This window comes from Lagenorhynchus albirostris, chromosome 10 (assembly GCF_949774975.1).
Source record: "Lagenorhynchus albirostris chromosome 10, mLagAlb1.1, whole genome shotgun sequence".
In the NCBI taxonomy this organism is placed as follows: domain Eukaryota; kingdom Metazoa; phylum Chordata; class Mammalia; order Artiodactyla; family Delphinidae; genus Lagenorhynchus; species Lagenorhynchus albirostris.
In genome coordinates this window covers 48,266,040-48,280,252 of record NC_083104.1, presented here as the reverse complement: position 1 = coordinate 48,280,252, position 14,213 = coordinate 48,266,040, and the positions used below count along the sequence as shown (strand labels likewise).

Here is a 14,213-nt window from a genome sequence, read left to right as displayed (position 1 = left end):
CTTCAAGCCATAGTTCTCCAGTTTGGCTGGGGAAGCTCTTCTCCATGTCTCTCATCCTTCTGGAACCAGTTGGCTACCAGAGCAGGCTTTTCTCATGGTGAGGGCAGAAGTACAGCAGGAGTGAGCGGAAACATGTGAGGCTTCTTAAGGGGTAGGCTCAGAATGAGTGCTGTCACTTCTTCCACGTTCCACTGGCCAAACCCAACATCAAGGCAGTGGGGAAACAGTTTGCCTCTAGTGAGAGGAAGTTCAGAGTCAGTGGCAAAAGGATGTGAGCACCAAGTCGGGGTGGGGGATGCTGTCTACCACAGGCAATATGTCTATTGAAGACTGTCAGGGTGGGCATACTGCAGTGTCTGGCTCTTAGTGGGTATGTTGGATATTCTCCATTTCTCCCCTCCACATCTGTGCTCCACCATCATTCTCCTTGCTTTGTGCCCTTGGAGGCTGACCTTCCCTCTGCCTTTTAGTTGGGTTCAGTCTGAAGGGAGTACCAGAAAAAGAGGTTGGAAGTGTGCCCACCCACAGGTTGGTGTGCCTGTGACCCTCTGCAGAAGGCCATAGCTTCTGCCGGGCGGCTAGTTCTGATAACCTTGGGGTTCTAGTAACCTTCAGACTTGGGGCCACATGAGCTCCTTCCTCATGTACTTTGCCATGGGGGAGGGCTTCTTTTAAACTTGCCCCCTCTCTTGTAAATAGTCCCTTCACTGAACTCCTTCTCCCTGTTTGCAGGAGCCATCTATTCCTGGCCAAGACCCTCGTGGATACATTAGGTGCTCAATAAGTGCATGGTTGAGTATCAGGGCTTCTTGTTTTTCCTCCCGCTGGCCTTCACACTGATCACTTCTTCTACCTGAAAACCCCATGGGATTTCAGACCAGGAAACCCTCCCTCTCTCCCCATTACTTGTCCAGCCACGGTTCATTGCTTCTCAGAAGAACCTGGCAGTGTCAATTCATCAGAGAGAATCCAGATAGAAAAGGTTTTACTTTTTTCTCTGGGTTTTTTTGGCATGCCCTTTGGAATAATTAGGGATTCTTTCAAGAGCAACATTTTTTCCATGGGGGATTTATTTCCCAGATATGATTTATGCCCTATCACATCCCAGGAAGGGAATGTAGGGAGTGTTTGTGGCTAAAGCAGTCTGAACATAAGGAAACTAAGTGTAAATCCCACCAGGAATGATCGCCTTCATTAATTTGGGAAGGGCTGATTGACACTGCTGCGCCTGACTCAGTAGAGCAATGCATTTTGTTTTTCTAAGCAGGAAAAAAAAGGGCCCCACATTTCGATCTCCTGAATGAGTTAGAGAACCACTAGAGTATTTCCCAAACTTCCCTAATCAAGTTAATGTTTTGTTAAAAATTCAGATTCCCAGTGATTCAGGTTCACTGAGCCTGGGCTGGGGCCTAGGAATCGGTATTCAACATGCATCCCTGGATGAGTCATTTTAATCCCCCACACTGGGCTCGGCTAACGATTCTCACACATTTTGGTCTATTGACTAAGAAGAAATCCAATGATGACGATAACAGTAAGGGTAGTATACAAGACTATTAACATTTAGAAAGCACTGTATGGTTTGCCAAGATTTTACATATTTTGTCTCATTAACCACATTGGCCCGTTCAGGACTTGTTCTTGTCAAATACTGCCTGTGCCAACGTTATTTTACCAGAATTGAGGGGGAAAGAATGGTACCAGCAGGTTTTTGTTAAATATCCTAATTGATACCAGAAGCAAAGATAACAGCAGTTGTCAGGTTATACATATGAAAGCTACAAGCAAACAGCCTTTAGCCCACCCTTTGAGAACCAGTGCATGTTGTCAGGATAAGATTCTTTTAACCTCACCACATGCCTGGATTGTGCAGTAGGAGTTTCTAGGACGTTCTGTGGAGGGTTTCCTTACAGAGAGACATCTCTAGGCAACTGACTGCTCTCTGGAGGGGAGCACAGATGTTCCCTCCTAAAAAGGACATGCTGGGCTGTTTCTTTCTTGCCAGTTAGGACGTCTCCCTTTCGAAATGCTGTTTCACGTTTCTGTAGCAGTTTTGCAGGAAGCCATGCCTAGAAAACAGAATTACTCTGATACTAGATGACTTTGCAGCCTTTGGTATCAAATGCGTTGTGATTGCTGAGATTTGGGCAGGGGGAGGTTTCCTAACTTTATTAATTAATACATTTGGGGAACCATCATGTTATTCATTTTAATTAGAGCTCCTGGGCTGCCTGTTGACTTATAACTCCTCTAGTTATTGCTTCTGTGACCCATTGAGGAACGAAATGTCTTGCAGGCCAAGCTGAGTTCTCTCCTTACCTAGTCCACACCCTTTCTTCTGCCTTTTGCAAAATCTGTGGCAGTGTTGAATGAAAAATAGAAGCCCAAGGACTTGGAGGGCTGGGGAGCTGTGATGCCCATGTGTTTTAGTGTTCGCACATTTCCCTCAGCCATGATAAAACCTTGGCTTAAAGCTGATTTATCATCATCCCTGGGTTAGCATGTATTGCGTGTCTATCTGGGAAAATAGCGTGATATCTGTTTACTCATTCTGCACTAAATTAGCACTGACTTGGATTTGAGCTTCAATTCACTGAACCAACAATTGTGGTATTAAAAACGTTCTCCATATCCAAGGGCAGAGATGAGGCCATGGTGGGTAATGAGACCCTTGGGCCATGAACCCTGAAACATGCATCTTCCAGAACTGAGCTTGTGACTATTTGCACATGACCTTACAGCACATGCTTTAGGAGAATACATTTAAGCCCAAGTCCTAAGTCCAGTGACGAATTCCAATCTTTTTGTTATTGTTTTTCTTCTTGAAGACAAAAGGAGTTTTATGCCCTGGTATTTGAGGTTCAGTTTAAGGGCAATGTTGGTGAATCACTATTGGATGGGGAGTTTTGTGAATGCTGGGTAGTTTGTAATATCCAACCAAGAATCTACCCACCTGTCCACTGTCTGCCCATCTGTCCATCCATCTACCTATCCAGCCATCTCTACACTTACTGATTCCTACATGATGCCTAGCACTATGTTTACATGCTAGGGTTGCAATGATAAAGCAGTAGTAATAACCATAATTTATTGAGAACTTACTATTCTCAGACGGTTTCCAATGTTCAAAGCATCTTTGTGAGGTAAGAATTGTATCGCCTATAAGAGAACAGAAGGTAATGTACCTTTACCTTGAGCACCCAACCAGTCAAGGTGGAACAAGCCTGAGGCATCCTTGTGACATGAGGAGCAGAGCGGCATTTCGTTTTTTTTATGTTAAACGGACTCTTCTATCTGCCTGGACCCAGACCCATGTCGGAATGTAGAGTGAACGTTCTATGGCAGGGTCACAGCTGGAACAGTCCCTCATTTGTCACTTATTGCGGTATCTTCCTTTTATTAGTGAAACCGGGATAGAGATAGTCATGGGACTGAACCCCTGGGAGGCACGTCGACTCTCATTTCTCTGCTTTGCCCTTTGCCCTTTACTGTCTTGGAAACTTGGAGTTCTTTCCAGACTCACTGTGTCATTTGAGGGTGCAAGAGTACAGAAGTACAAATGGAGGTCCACTCAGTGAATGTCTAAATATTGAAAAGTTCAAAACAAGGTAGCCGTTAAGTAAACTCTGTTCTGCCCTCCTACACCTTTATGACAACCTAGAAGCTCAGGATCAAATATAGATTTCTCAGGCTCTTTGGAGTTTAGTGCAGAAATTGACAGCATAAGGATGGCTGGTCCCCAGCCCATCCCCCCACTTCTCCTTCCATCTGACTCCACCCCACATTGCAGTGGGCCTCCTGTTTGGGACACCTCAGCCATCAGACAGTCATGCATGTGTGTGAACACCTGTCTAAGCTCTGTCCACCCACTCCACACAAAAGGCTGCCTTTGGGCCTAGATGTATACTCGCTAGTGGTGCAGCTTGCAGTTGAGGGCGTGGACCCTGGAGAAGAGCCAACACACACCCTGAAAGTAGACCCAGGCTGTTTGGGCAGGAAATCCTGGGATGCTGGGCACCCAGAGCATGTCTAAAAGGGGAGGATATGAGCTCTGCCCTTGGCCTCACAACCTCCTTGTCCTTGGGGGCAAATATAGCTAGAGGACGGTTCTCTTAAACATGGTGCTCAAGGCAAGGGCCGCTCTTGCCCAGGTCTCAGGCTTGATACGAGTTCTTCACAGTCAGATGATGGAAGGGACTGAAAAGGTCACATGACCCACCTCTGTCATTTTATACAAGCTGAACCCAGATAGTAATCTCAGAGCTGTGTCTGGAGCCCTGGTTCCTTGGTTCCCTAGCCAATGTGCTATTCTCATCTTGCAAGTGAGCCTGCCACTTGCAACTTCAGAAGGATGAGATTTTTCCAGACATCATCCTTAGTGCCATTGTGGGTTGTGAGGACCTGAGGCTGGCCCTGAGTGGGTGACTAGCTTACGTGGGCTCTACTGCAGAGATATGATTTCAGAACAGTTTATACAAGGCTCTGAGCTTTGGAAATAGGCTTCTGGGGTGCATATCTCAGCAGCAGTGCTGATCAGCTCTTTGATTTCTCTTAAACTCCTGGAGTCTCAGTTTCCTTATCTGGGAACTGGGGATAAAATGGAATTTGCTAGTAGAGTAGTACAGGTGGAAAATGAAAAGTCTGTAGAAATCTTCTCACAGAGCATGACTTTGCCCATAGTGAGCATTGATGAATTGCATCTGTTGTGATGGTAACTGTTACTGTAATTGTTCTCTAGGAGTCCTGGGCCGCACTGAGAAGGGGCTGCCATTCGTTCATTCATTCATTCAACAAATATATAGAATACCTACCATTGCTTAACACTGTTCTGGAAGCTTGAGATTTACCAGTGAACAAGAGAAACAAAGTTCCTTGCCATAATGGAGCTGGCAGAGGCATCCTAACAGGCAGAGGCAGAGATAAATCATAAGTATAATAAATATGGAAATTGCATGGAAAGTAATAACTGCTATGGGGAAAAAATAGATAGTAAGAGGGGCTTGGTCATGCCAAGGTGGGCTGTAATTTTAAATAGGATGATCAGGGTATGCCTCATGAGAGCAAAGACTTGAAGGAGGTGAGGGAGGGAGCCACGTGGAGAGATGTGAGAGAAGAGCATTCTAAGCGGAGGGAACAGTCAGTGCAAAGGCCCTGTGGCAGAAATGCCTGTTTCTCCAGGGACAGCCAGGAGGGCTGTGTTTGTGTGTAGATTGTAGATCAGGTCACAGACGTGACAGGGGCCTTACAGACCACTGAAAGGACTTGGCTTTTTCTCTGAGACAGGGCAGTTGTAGGGTATTGGTGGGGGGGATTGACATGACCCTCGGTACCTTCTTGCTAGGGCTTGACCCTTGGCTTGGGCCCTTAGGTGCCCTCTGTATTGTCAGTTTGAGCCCCCACACCTCCCCCATCTCCTGTTGCAGGTTCACTGTCCCCAACCAGTCGTACGCACACCCCCCCCCCCAGCCACCATGCCCTGTCCCATTCCCTCAAGTCCCAGATGTCTGCCTCCAGCCAATGATGCCAATGATCGGATGCATTGTATTCTGAAGCCCTTTTTAAAAAAAGGAGTGATGTTGCTGGTGGGAATTTGGCATGGGGCAGGTTGTGGGTGCTCCTTTCATTTCTGCAACCAGCTCCCCATGGAGCTTGAGGCCCATGCCCAGGCCACCCTGGGCCCCTGGTCTCCTGGCAGGCTTTGTCCTGGTGAGCAGGGCTAGAGGACAGGAAGACGGGAAGGAGGCCTGGGTGGAACGTAGGGTGGAGGACATTGAGTGAGGGGGTGTGTTGGAGCCGACAGGAAGCAGGGCTGGGTTTTTGTTCTCTGACTAGTTCCCAGTCCTGGCTCTGCCGTGGGGTTTCAGGGCTCGGTCTGAAACTGCATTGTTCCTGCGGTTGCTGCAGTCAAGCCCAAACATTGAACCACAGCCACACCAGCCCTAGATCAGCATGTGACTGTGGTCATCCTCTAGGAGATACCTGCCCTGCCCTTGGCATTGGCAGGACAGCCTTGCCTGCGGCCGCAGGCTCTCCTAGGTCCTGTGCTGAGGCGTGAATGTGCCCCTTTGCAGCTCTGTGGTGGGCCCGGGGGTGGGTGGGGGCAGGGAGAAGCAGGGCCTGCTTCACCTGCTGCTCTCCTAGGGTAAGAGGACCTCTTCACTGAGTCTGGGCCTCCTGCTGACAGGCCCACCGCTTCCCACTCCTGCTCCGAGTAAATGCAGAGAAGCCCCATAGCTCTGTTTCTGGAAGAATCCGCCAGTGGAAACACCCGCTCCCTTTGTGCAGCCCTGGGTTATCAGCTTCGCTCAGATGGAGGAAGTCTTCACCCTGTTGTGCCCCTCCCTGCCCTGCAGAGGGGAGGCCCTGCCCATGGGAGAGTCTGGCTGCCACCTGGCAGTACGGCTGCCCCTCCCGCCCCTGACTTCAAGGCCCTGGGTTCTGCTGAGGATCAGCTTTTTGATCAGGGAAGGATCCATTCTTCATTTTCCCCCCCACCTTCCTTTCATCATGTCTGTGTGAAAAATGAAAGCTATTGTTGATTTAAAAGGGCTATTTGCCTAATGCCCCTGGAATTTATTTGCTGGAGCATTTTCCATTTTCAGATTCAGTTCAGACCTTGGCTGCCGCCGAGAGGTTATGTAACCTGGGATGGAGTGGATCCCGTTGGCATCTGGGGACCCCAGTGCACCCCACCCTTAGCCACTCCTGTGAGGGGTGAGCTCCTCTGTGAGCTGCTGGAGGTGGGGAGCTGGGGAGGGGAAGGGGTGGATAGGGGAGAGTTGGCAGCTGTTAGGATGGGGTCAGGAGGAGGATTTCTTCCAGGGGCTGAATTCTTAGCTCTTCTCCGGACCTGCCTCCTCTTCCTCAGCTGTAGATCCTCCTCATGTACAAAGCCCTGGCCCATCAAATGGGCTGTCCCTGGGCCTTAACAAAAAGCCTGAGCATCCTTACCTGAGGCTTGGTGGGATTTGGGACCTACTTCTGGCAAGTTCCTTCCTGGCGAACCTGTGGAATCTGTCTCCACACTCTGTCCATCCCAGCAGTACTGGCCTGGAGGGCCTACCCTGGCTGAGGGCCACACTTCCAGCCCTGATTTCCAGCCCAAGATCCCTTTTCTCCTCCGAAACCTGGCCTGGGTCTACGTGGAGTAACTCTGACAGGGGGAGAGGTGTTGTCCTGGGTTATGAGGGGCTGGAAGTCTAACCTGCTTCTAGATTTTAAAGGGTGACAAAGACATAGAGTGGGATTTGGGACCCAGAACTCAGTCATCTTAGTCGTGAAGAGGCCCCGGCAGGGTGGATGGGGGTGGGGGGGAGGGGTGCAGGTCCCGCCTTCCCTCCCACACCCCCATCTTAGGAGATGGTAGAAAACCCATTCTTTCCAACCCCTTTCCTCCTCCCTCTGAGGCCTGAGATGTCTCCCTTCATATCATTTCTCTGCTTAAATTTGCTCATTAGCCCCCATTAAGAGCAAGATCACCCTGTATGTGCCTGTATTCGTTAACACAATGCTAATTGCTGTAATTACCTAACAAACCCTCAATTTTCAGTGACTTAACCCACTAGAAGTTTGTTCATTGCTCACGTATCAGTCAAAAGTCTCTTCTCCAGTGGACGTAGCTTCGTCCATGTGGCAGTGCTGGGACCCTGGTTCCTTCCATTGCTGGCTCTGCCACCCCCTAGGGCCTCAGAGTCTTCTGCTTCCTGGGGGCAGTAGGAAGAAGAGCCGGTGGAGAAGGCGCAGCTCTTCCTGAACACTCCAGCCCAGAGATGTCCCACATCCCTTCCATCACCTTCCGTTGGTGAGAACTAGTCAGATAGCCGCAGCGGTGGCCCCCGTGATAACGCCACATGGCATCGATGGGAGGAGATGGACAGAAAGGGGTGGGTGTCCTGGGGGGGTGGTGAGGAGGTGACTTCAGCAGGACTTGTTGAGCGAGCGTCTGTGCAGCTATGAAGGAAAGTCAGCTGTCCGAGGTACCCCTGGGTTTCTTTCTAGTTTGGAGGACAGGGCGCCTGGTGGGGCCACCCAAGGAGATGAAGTCTGTGGGAAGAGGGGCGGGTGTCAAGAGGGAAGGCTCCTGTCTGTCAGAGGCCCAGGAGGGCGAGTGCTCTAGGGCTATTTGGTGAATGCAGGAATGAGTAGAAACGGTAGTGAATGAACTTGAGCCCCTCTGCCCACTCCATGGAGATACACTTGAGAAAAACTGGTAGCTGTATTCACAGTCTAAAACCACAGCACCTGATAGGATCAGACAGACCAGTTTGCAAGTACAAAGCTAAGCATAAGAATAATCGGGGGGAAATAAAGCATCCTCAGTAACCCAGGAGAGGATGCCTCCCTGGGCCTTGTGCCCTCTTCAGTGTCTGGCTATTGTCTCTGTGAACCTAGGGGGAGCGGTGAAGGCAAGTGCCTGAGTCGGGTGAAGAGGGGTGCCCTCCTGCCCTGGGCTAGCATCGCTTCCTCTGCTCTCCTTGGCTCCAGACTCATCATTCTGGGGAGGAGAGGGACGGGGGTCATGCCGAGAAGGGCTGGGAGCAGGCATTACTTGGGCATCTGACCAGAAGCAAGCAGGCTGCCCCCTCCTCCCCTCATCAGAAAGAAATGGGGAGCCGGCTGAAGGCCAAGTCCCATGCTGCAGCCACACCCGCTTTGCCACTGGGCTGTTCCAGGCTGTGTCACAGGTGGCACCAGGGCTGCCAGGAAGCCTGGGCCAACGGGACTCTGAGTCAGTGGTGGGTCCCTAGAGCAGGGACTTGGGGAGGCTCTGCAGGTGAGGGTTGAGATAGAGGCTTGGCTCCATTCCTGTCTCCAAGGTCAGACTTGGCAGCCTTCTCTTACGCCTTTATGTGAGGAGCCAGGAGAAGGGACACTGCCCAATGGGGGAGCTCGGGAGATTCACAGCCCTGCCTGTGAGGAAACCTGGGCAGAGGACGCGGACAGTCTATGGACTGAGTTCCTAGCTGACGTCTCCCACTGCTCTCCATAAACTCTCCTGCCCCTTCTTCCTTCCTTCTGTTGAAGCCTCAGGAGGAGATTCCACTGTGAGGGGGCATTTAGCATGTTTTAGACCAGGAAGGTCACTCTTAGGGAAGTTTGTTTTGTTTTATTTTTCCTAACTTCCAAATAAAGCATGAAGTGAAGTATTTGAGGCTGCATAGCAGAGGTTAAGGACACAGTTTCAGGAGCCAGATGGCCCAGGTTGGAATCTAAATTCTACCACTTACTACCTTGGGTAAGCCACTTAACTGCTCAGTGCCTCAGTTTCCCCACATGTAAAACGGTGATCACAGTCACCGTTAGTAGGAGGACTAAATGAGTGTATATTTACAAAGCGCCTAGGACAGTGCCTGGCACATAACAAGTGCCATATAGTGTGTGTAAAATTTTTTTTAATTAAATTTAGTTAAGGAGCGGGTATAGACCAGAAAGTGGTAATTCCTAGTTTTTCCCAGTCTTCTCCCTTAAGACTCTCTCCATTCCTTCTCTGAGAAGATCTGCTTCCTCTTTTTTTTTTAACCTCTCGGCAGCTGTGGAGTAATGATAGCCCTCTCCAGTACCGTTTCTAGATTCTGTACCAGGCAGCACAGCTGCTGGGGAAATGGACAGGAATCAAAAACAGCTCGCAGGTGCCATGCTAGGCAGTTTGCATAAATTGCCTTTAATCCTAAAACAATGCAATACAACAAAGCACTCAATCCTGAGGGGTGGGGATGCTATGTCCATTTTACAGATGAGGAAACTGAGCTTGAGAGTGAGTCTGGTAAGTTGATCCCGGGTTCAATACTCAAACCCTAGTTTGCCAGAGGCCCTGATCTCTCCTTGATGTCAGGCTTCTCCTCTCCCTGCAAAGGTGGTTGCTTCAGTTGTCATTTGATTGTGCGTCATCCTTCTTGAACTCAAATGACCAATCACAGTGTTTATTGAATACATGCTGAATGTGGAGTACTATAGGAAAACAAAAGAAGGCTGTGGACTAGGCAGTGGTTGAGATGCAAGAGGGGTGAACCATTTGAAGAATGACCTGAAACATTGTGTGACTGCATGAAGTTCCATGTTCCTTCTTGGCAGTGTTGCTGGGAGTCCACAGGGGAGACTGTACCAGGGCCTGCAAGTGTTGGGGGAGCTTCCCCAATAGGAGAGGAGGTGCAGGCTGTGTCCTGAAGGTTAGCAAGGTTTTAGGAAGGGGAGGCCCACTGGAACATGCACAGAGTGGATGAGTGAAGAACAGGTGGGACCAAGGTCTGTATAGTCAGGGGGAGAAAGCATGCTGGAATAAGATTGCAAAGTTAGACTTAGAATTGGTTAATGCCCTATAGGGCAATAAAATGGAAACCTTTGGGTGTATCTTTCCACCAGACAGACCATTCCTGGATCGTCAGTGTTCCACAAATTAGCATCTAACTTTCAATAGTTTGGGCCCTATTCAAGATTAAAAAATAACTAAAAGATATCTTTTCCTAGATAGTCACATGACCCTTAGGCCATCTTGCCAGTGTTCTAGTATGACATTGAAAGGCTACCAATAGTATCTTTGCTTTATTTCAAATTTGGAAGATTTCTGGCATCAGGAAGAACAGCAGTGGTATCATGCTTGAGAGAAAGCCAGGTTGGAAGAGGAAGGCAACTGGGTTTCCAGATATGCCTGGGAGGCTGATAGGAGCTGGGAGCTTCTGAGGCCTGAGTTTGGGCTGATGAAGGGACAGTAGCCCCCAGAGGGCCCCAGGCTGTGCAAAGGGACAGGCCCGTCCTCCCCAGAGCAGGTCAGCAGCCCTCCTGTGCCAGTCCCACCACCAGGCCAGACGGTACGCTTGGCAACCCAAGCACCAGGCCAAGCGAGAAAGCACAGACAAAGTCATAGAACCAAGAAGTGCAGATGTCAGGGAATTCTGGTGGCGTGGGACCAGATTGGAGTCTGAAAACTGCATAGAAAAAACAACCAAAATTGAAAGCAAACAGACTCTGACTTGGGAAACTCGTTCTCCTTGTCCAGAATGCACAATTCAGAGAATGGCAGAACAACATAAACACTGCAAAACAAATTCAGCTACTTAATCTCTTTATTTTAGTAATCAGAGTTGGCACTGGGAATGCTGGTAGGAGCAGAGTTTGACTCAGATCCCCTTAGCCTCACTTGGCTTTTTCCTGTGTTTGAACAACTTGTTAAGTCTGCGTTTCCATTCCATTCCTTTCCTGGCCTGGTGTTTGGGTTGTCAGCCTGATGGCTGTGTGCGTATAGAGAAAGCTATGGGGTGGTTTCCTGCTGCCTGGGTTTTGAGAGACTTCCCTTGGTCCCCGTGTGTGGCACTGGAAGACCAGTCTGGCCCTCAGTCAGGATTCTCACCTGTGGGATGCAGTGGGCCCAGGAGGTGGTCCGCAGCTCCATCCCCTTGTGCCACTGTGGCAGGAAGGTTGGACCACTGCTTCCTGGTTGTAGATGGTTTCTTTCTTCCGTTCCTTCCTTAATTAACCTGGTTAGTCAACAAGCATTTACTGAGCATCCACCATGGGCCTCTGTGAAGGAAGAGGTGGGAGAGTGTGGAAAGGGGGGCTGAAGTCTCTCTGCACTCTTGGGGTGTGGTGCCAGAAAGTTCTGATCTTATTTTGCTGGCATGGGAGCCATGGAAGATGCTGTAGGAAGGGAGTGATTTATTTCATTCAACAAACATTTCTTTGGCACCTACCATGTACAAGATACTCTTTTAGTTGCTGGGGATACAACAGTGGTTAATCACAGTCCAGTGGGAAAGTCAGACAGGATGGGCAGAAAATGAGCTCAGAGAAACTGGTTGGCCAGGAGAAGTACCAGCCCTGACATCTGCTTCTACTGCTTCTACTGCTTCTACTACCCCAACCATCCACAAGCAGCAAGCCTGCTCTTAGATCCCAAGTGTGTGAAGCCCCCTTAGATCCCAAGTGTGTGAAGCCCCCTCTGCTTGTAATACTTTATCTTTTCACGGCTGAAACCATCTCATAATGGGGGCTGAGGAAGAAGTAACTGAAGGGTGGGAAGCTCAGAGGTCTCTGAGGATCCTTCAAGCCGGGAATCCCTCCACTAGAACCGAGGGCTGGGGCACCTTTTGGTGGGTATGTTTTGTGGGATCCCTGGGATTGTGGAGAAGGCTGCACCAGTGACCTCTTAAGCCCAGTGGGTGGTGCCTTTCCTTTGTTACTTCTTATGCAGACTTCTGGGAAGAATTTGTGAAGAATTATAACAAAGAAGTGAAATGAAAGCAATTATGGTGAGCAGGCACAGGTAGTTGAGACTGATAGGCCAGTAGAATTGTTACTGCTGAGAACCTCATTGTTGCAGGATGGATTCAGTTCTTTCTCTGAGCAGAAGTGTGTGTGTATCGGTTAGCTTTTGCTGAGTAGCAAAACTCCCCCAAATTTAATGGCTTAAAACAGTAGCCATTTATTATTGTCTGTGAATCTCTTGGTCAGCTGGGCAGTTTTGCTGATCTGGGCCAGGCTTGGCTGATCTTAACTGGGCTCACACATGTGGTGTGGCTCAGCTTGCAGGCTCACTGGGTGTTGGCTCACTCCAATGTCATGTACTTGGCTGTGGTGACAAGGGTCTCTCATCATGCTGCAGGCTAGCCTGGGCTTTTTACATGGTGGCTGGGAAAGGTTCTAAGAGTGAGATTGGAAGGGAGAAGGGCCTTTTGAGGCCAGGGCTCAGAAGTTGTACAGTGTCATTTCTCATGCATTCTGTTGGCCAAAGTAAATTCAAAGGATGGGGAAATAGACTCTTATCTCTTGATGGGAGGAGCCACCATGTCATATTTTCAGGACACACATGTGGGAAGAGGTAGAAAATCGGGTCCTTATGCTGTGGGCAGAGCACGTAGGCTCTGGAGTCATCTGGGACTGTCAATCCAGGATTCTCCACTTACCCACAACCTTCATCCATGAGATGGGAACACTAGTAGTATCTATCTCAAAAGACCATTTTGAGGATTAGATAACGCATGTGTGCCTAACGTCTAGTAAATGCTCAGTAAAAAGATACTCTATGAAATGAGGCTTTCAGGTGAACAGGATAGGAGTATTTCATTCATTCTTGTTACTCTGCCCTCCTCAACATTTCCTTAACATCCTAACTTTATAAATACAGTAATTCTAATCATTTATTTAGTCAAAAAACAAGCACTTATCATACACTAGACTGTGTGCTAGGAGCCAGAGACACAAGGAAATGAGGCACTAAGGAATTCCCCCTGTATTAAAGGATTTCAGTTTCATTATCTGCTCAGAAAATTCTGAGAACTGCCATTGCCTCTGAAGTTATAAATTCTCAAGCTGGGTGTTCAAGACCCTTCACAATATGGTCTCAGTTTGTGCTGCCTTCCTGTGCTTACTCAAATCAAAGTGGATTCTTCCCTATGCCCCAAACATGCCCTGTGCTTCTGCATACTTCCAAATAGACCCTGGACAGGAATGGACTCCACACTGCAGAGTCAGTAGTAGGGAGCAGCCAGGCTGGGCTGGATGTTGGGATCCCGAACCAGCACATGGCTGGGATCTGTGGGGTTCAGGATTCCATAGATATGACACTGTTACCTCCATCTCAAGAGGCCTTTACTGACGGTCCCCTAACCTTTAGAACTCGCTGTGATCTGCCACTCCTTGATGCCTGCCTTAAAGTGGTCTGTGGACTAGTCTGACCCCCTTTAGGAGCTCCATGGACAGAAACACTGTGCCTCTTCTGCCTTCAACATCCTCCCACTGACAGTGCACCTCTTCCTAGGAGTTCCACAGGCGATTACAGAAACCCTCTACCCCAGTCAAACAGCCAAATACACACTACTTTACTCCTGGGGTATATCTGGAGGAATGGGAGGCTGCATAGCCTGCCCCATCTTCTTTTCCCTTAACCTGCAATTATTGGATGAAAAGAGTAGGATATAGCACAACACAAACAGTAGTTCAGTAAATGGCATAAAGAAGTTGAAGTTGTCCATGGGCACCAGTCACGTGGCTGTGGAAAGGTGACCTGGAGTGTGACTTCCCCATGGACCCAAGATGGGCCTCAGAGATCCCTCTGTTCCTCATCATCAGCCCTTCTAAGCCCCACCAGCAACTTTATGAGATTTCAGACCCTCTTCCAGACCTTTATGAGATTCCAGACCCTCCTAGGCTTATTAGAGGGAAAAGAAGAATCGTGCTTCCTTTCTTTCTGCCATGCCTCCACCTTCTCTTGGAGACTTTCA

The 14,213-nt window shown here is 49.0% G+C and overlaps 1 protein-coding gene across 1 annotated transcript in view; it reads left to right on the top strand.

Annotated features, from left to right (window-relative positions):
- Positions 1-14,213, top strand: part of ITGA9 (integrin subunit alpha 9) — a 350,494-nt gene that overhangs the window by 120,148 nt on the left and 216,133 nt on the right. The gene's annotated exons all lie outside the window — the stretch shown is intronic.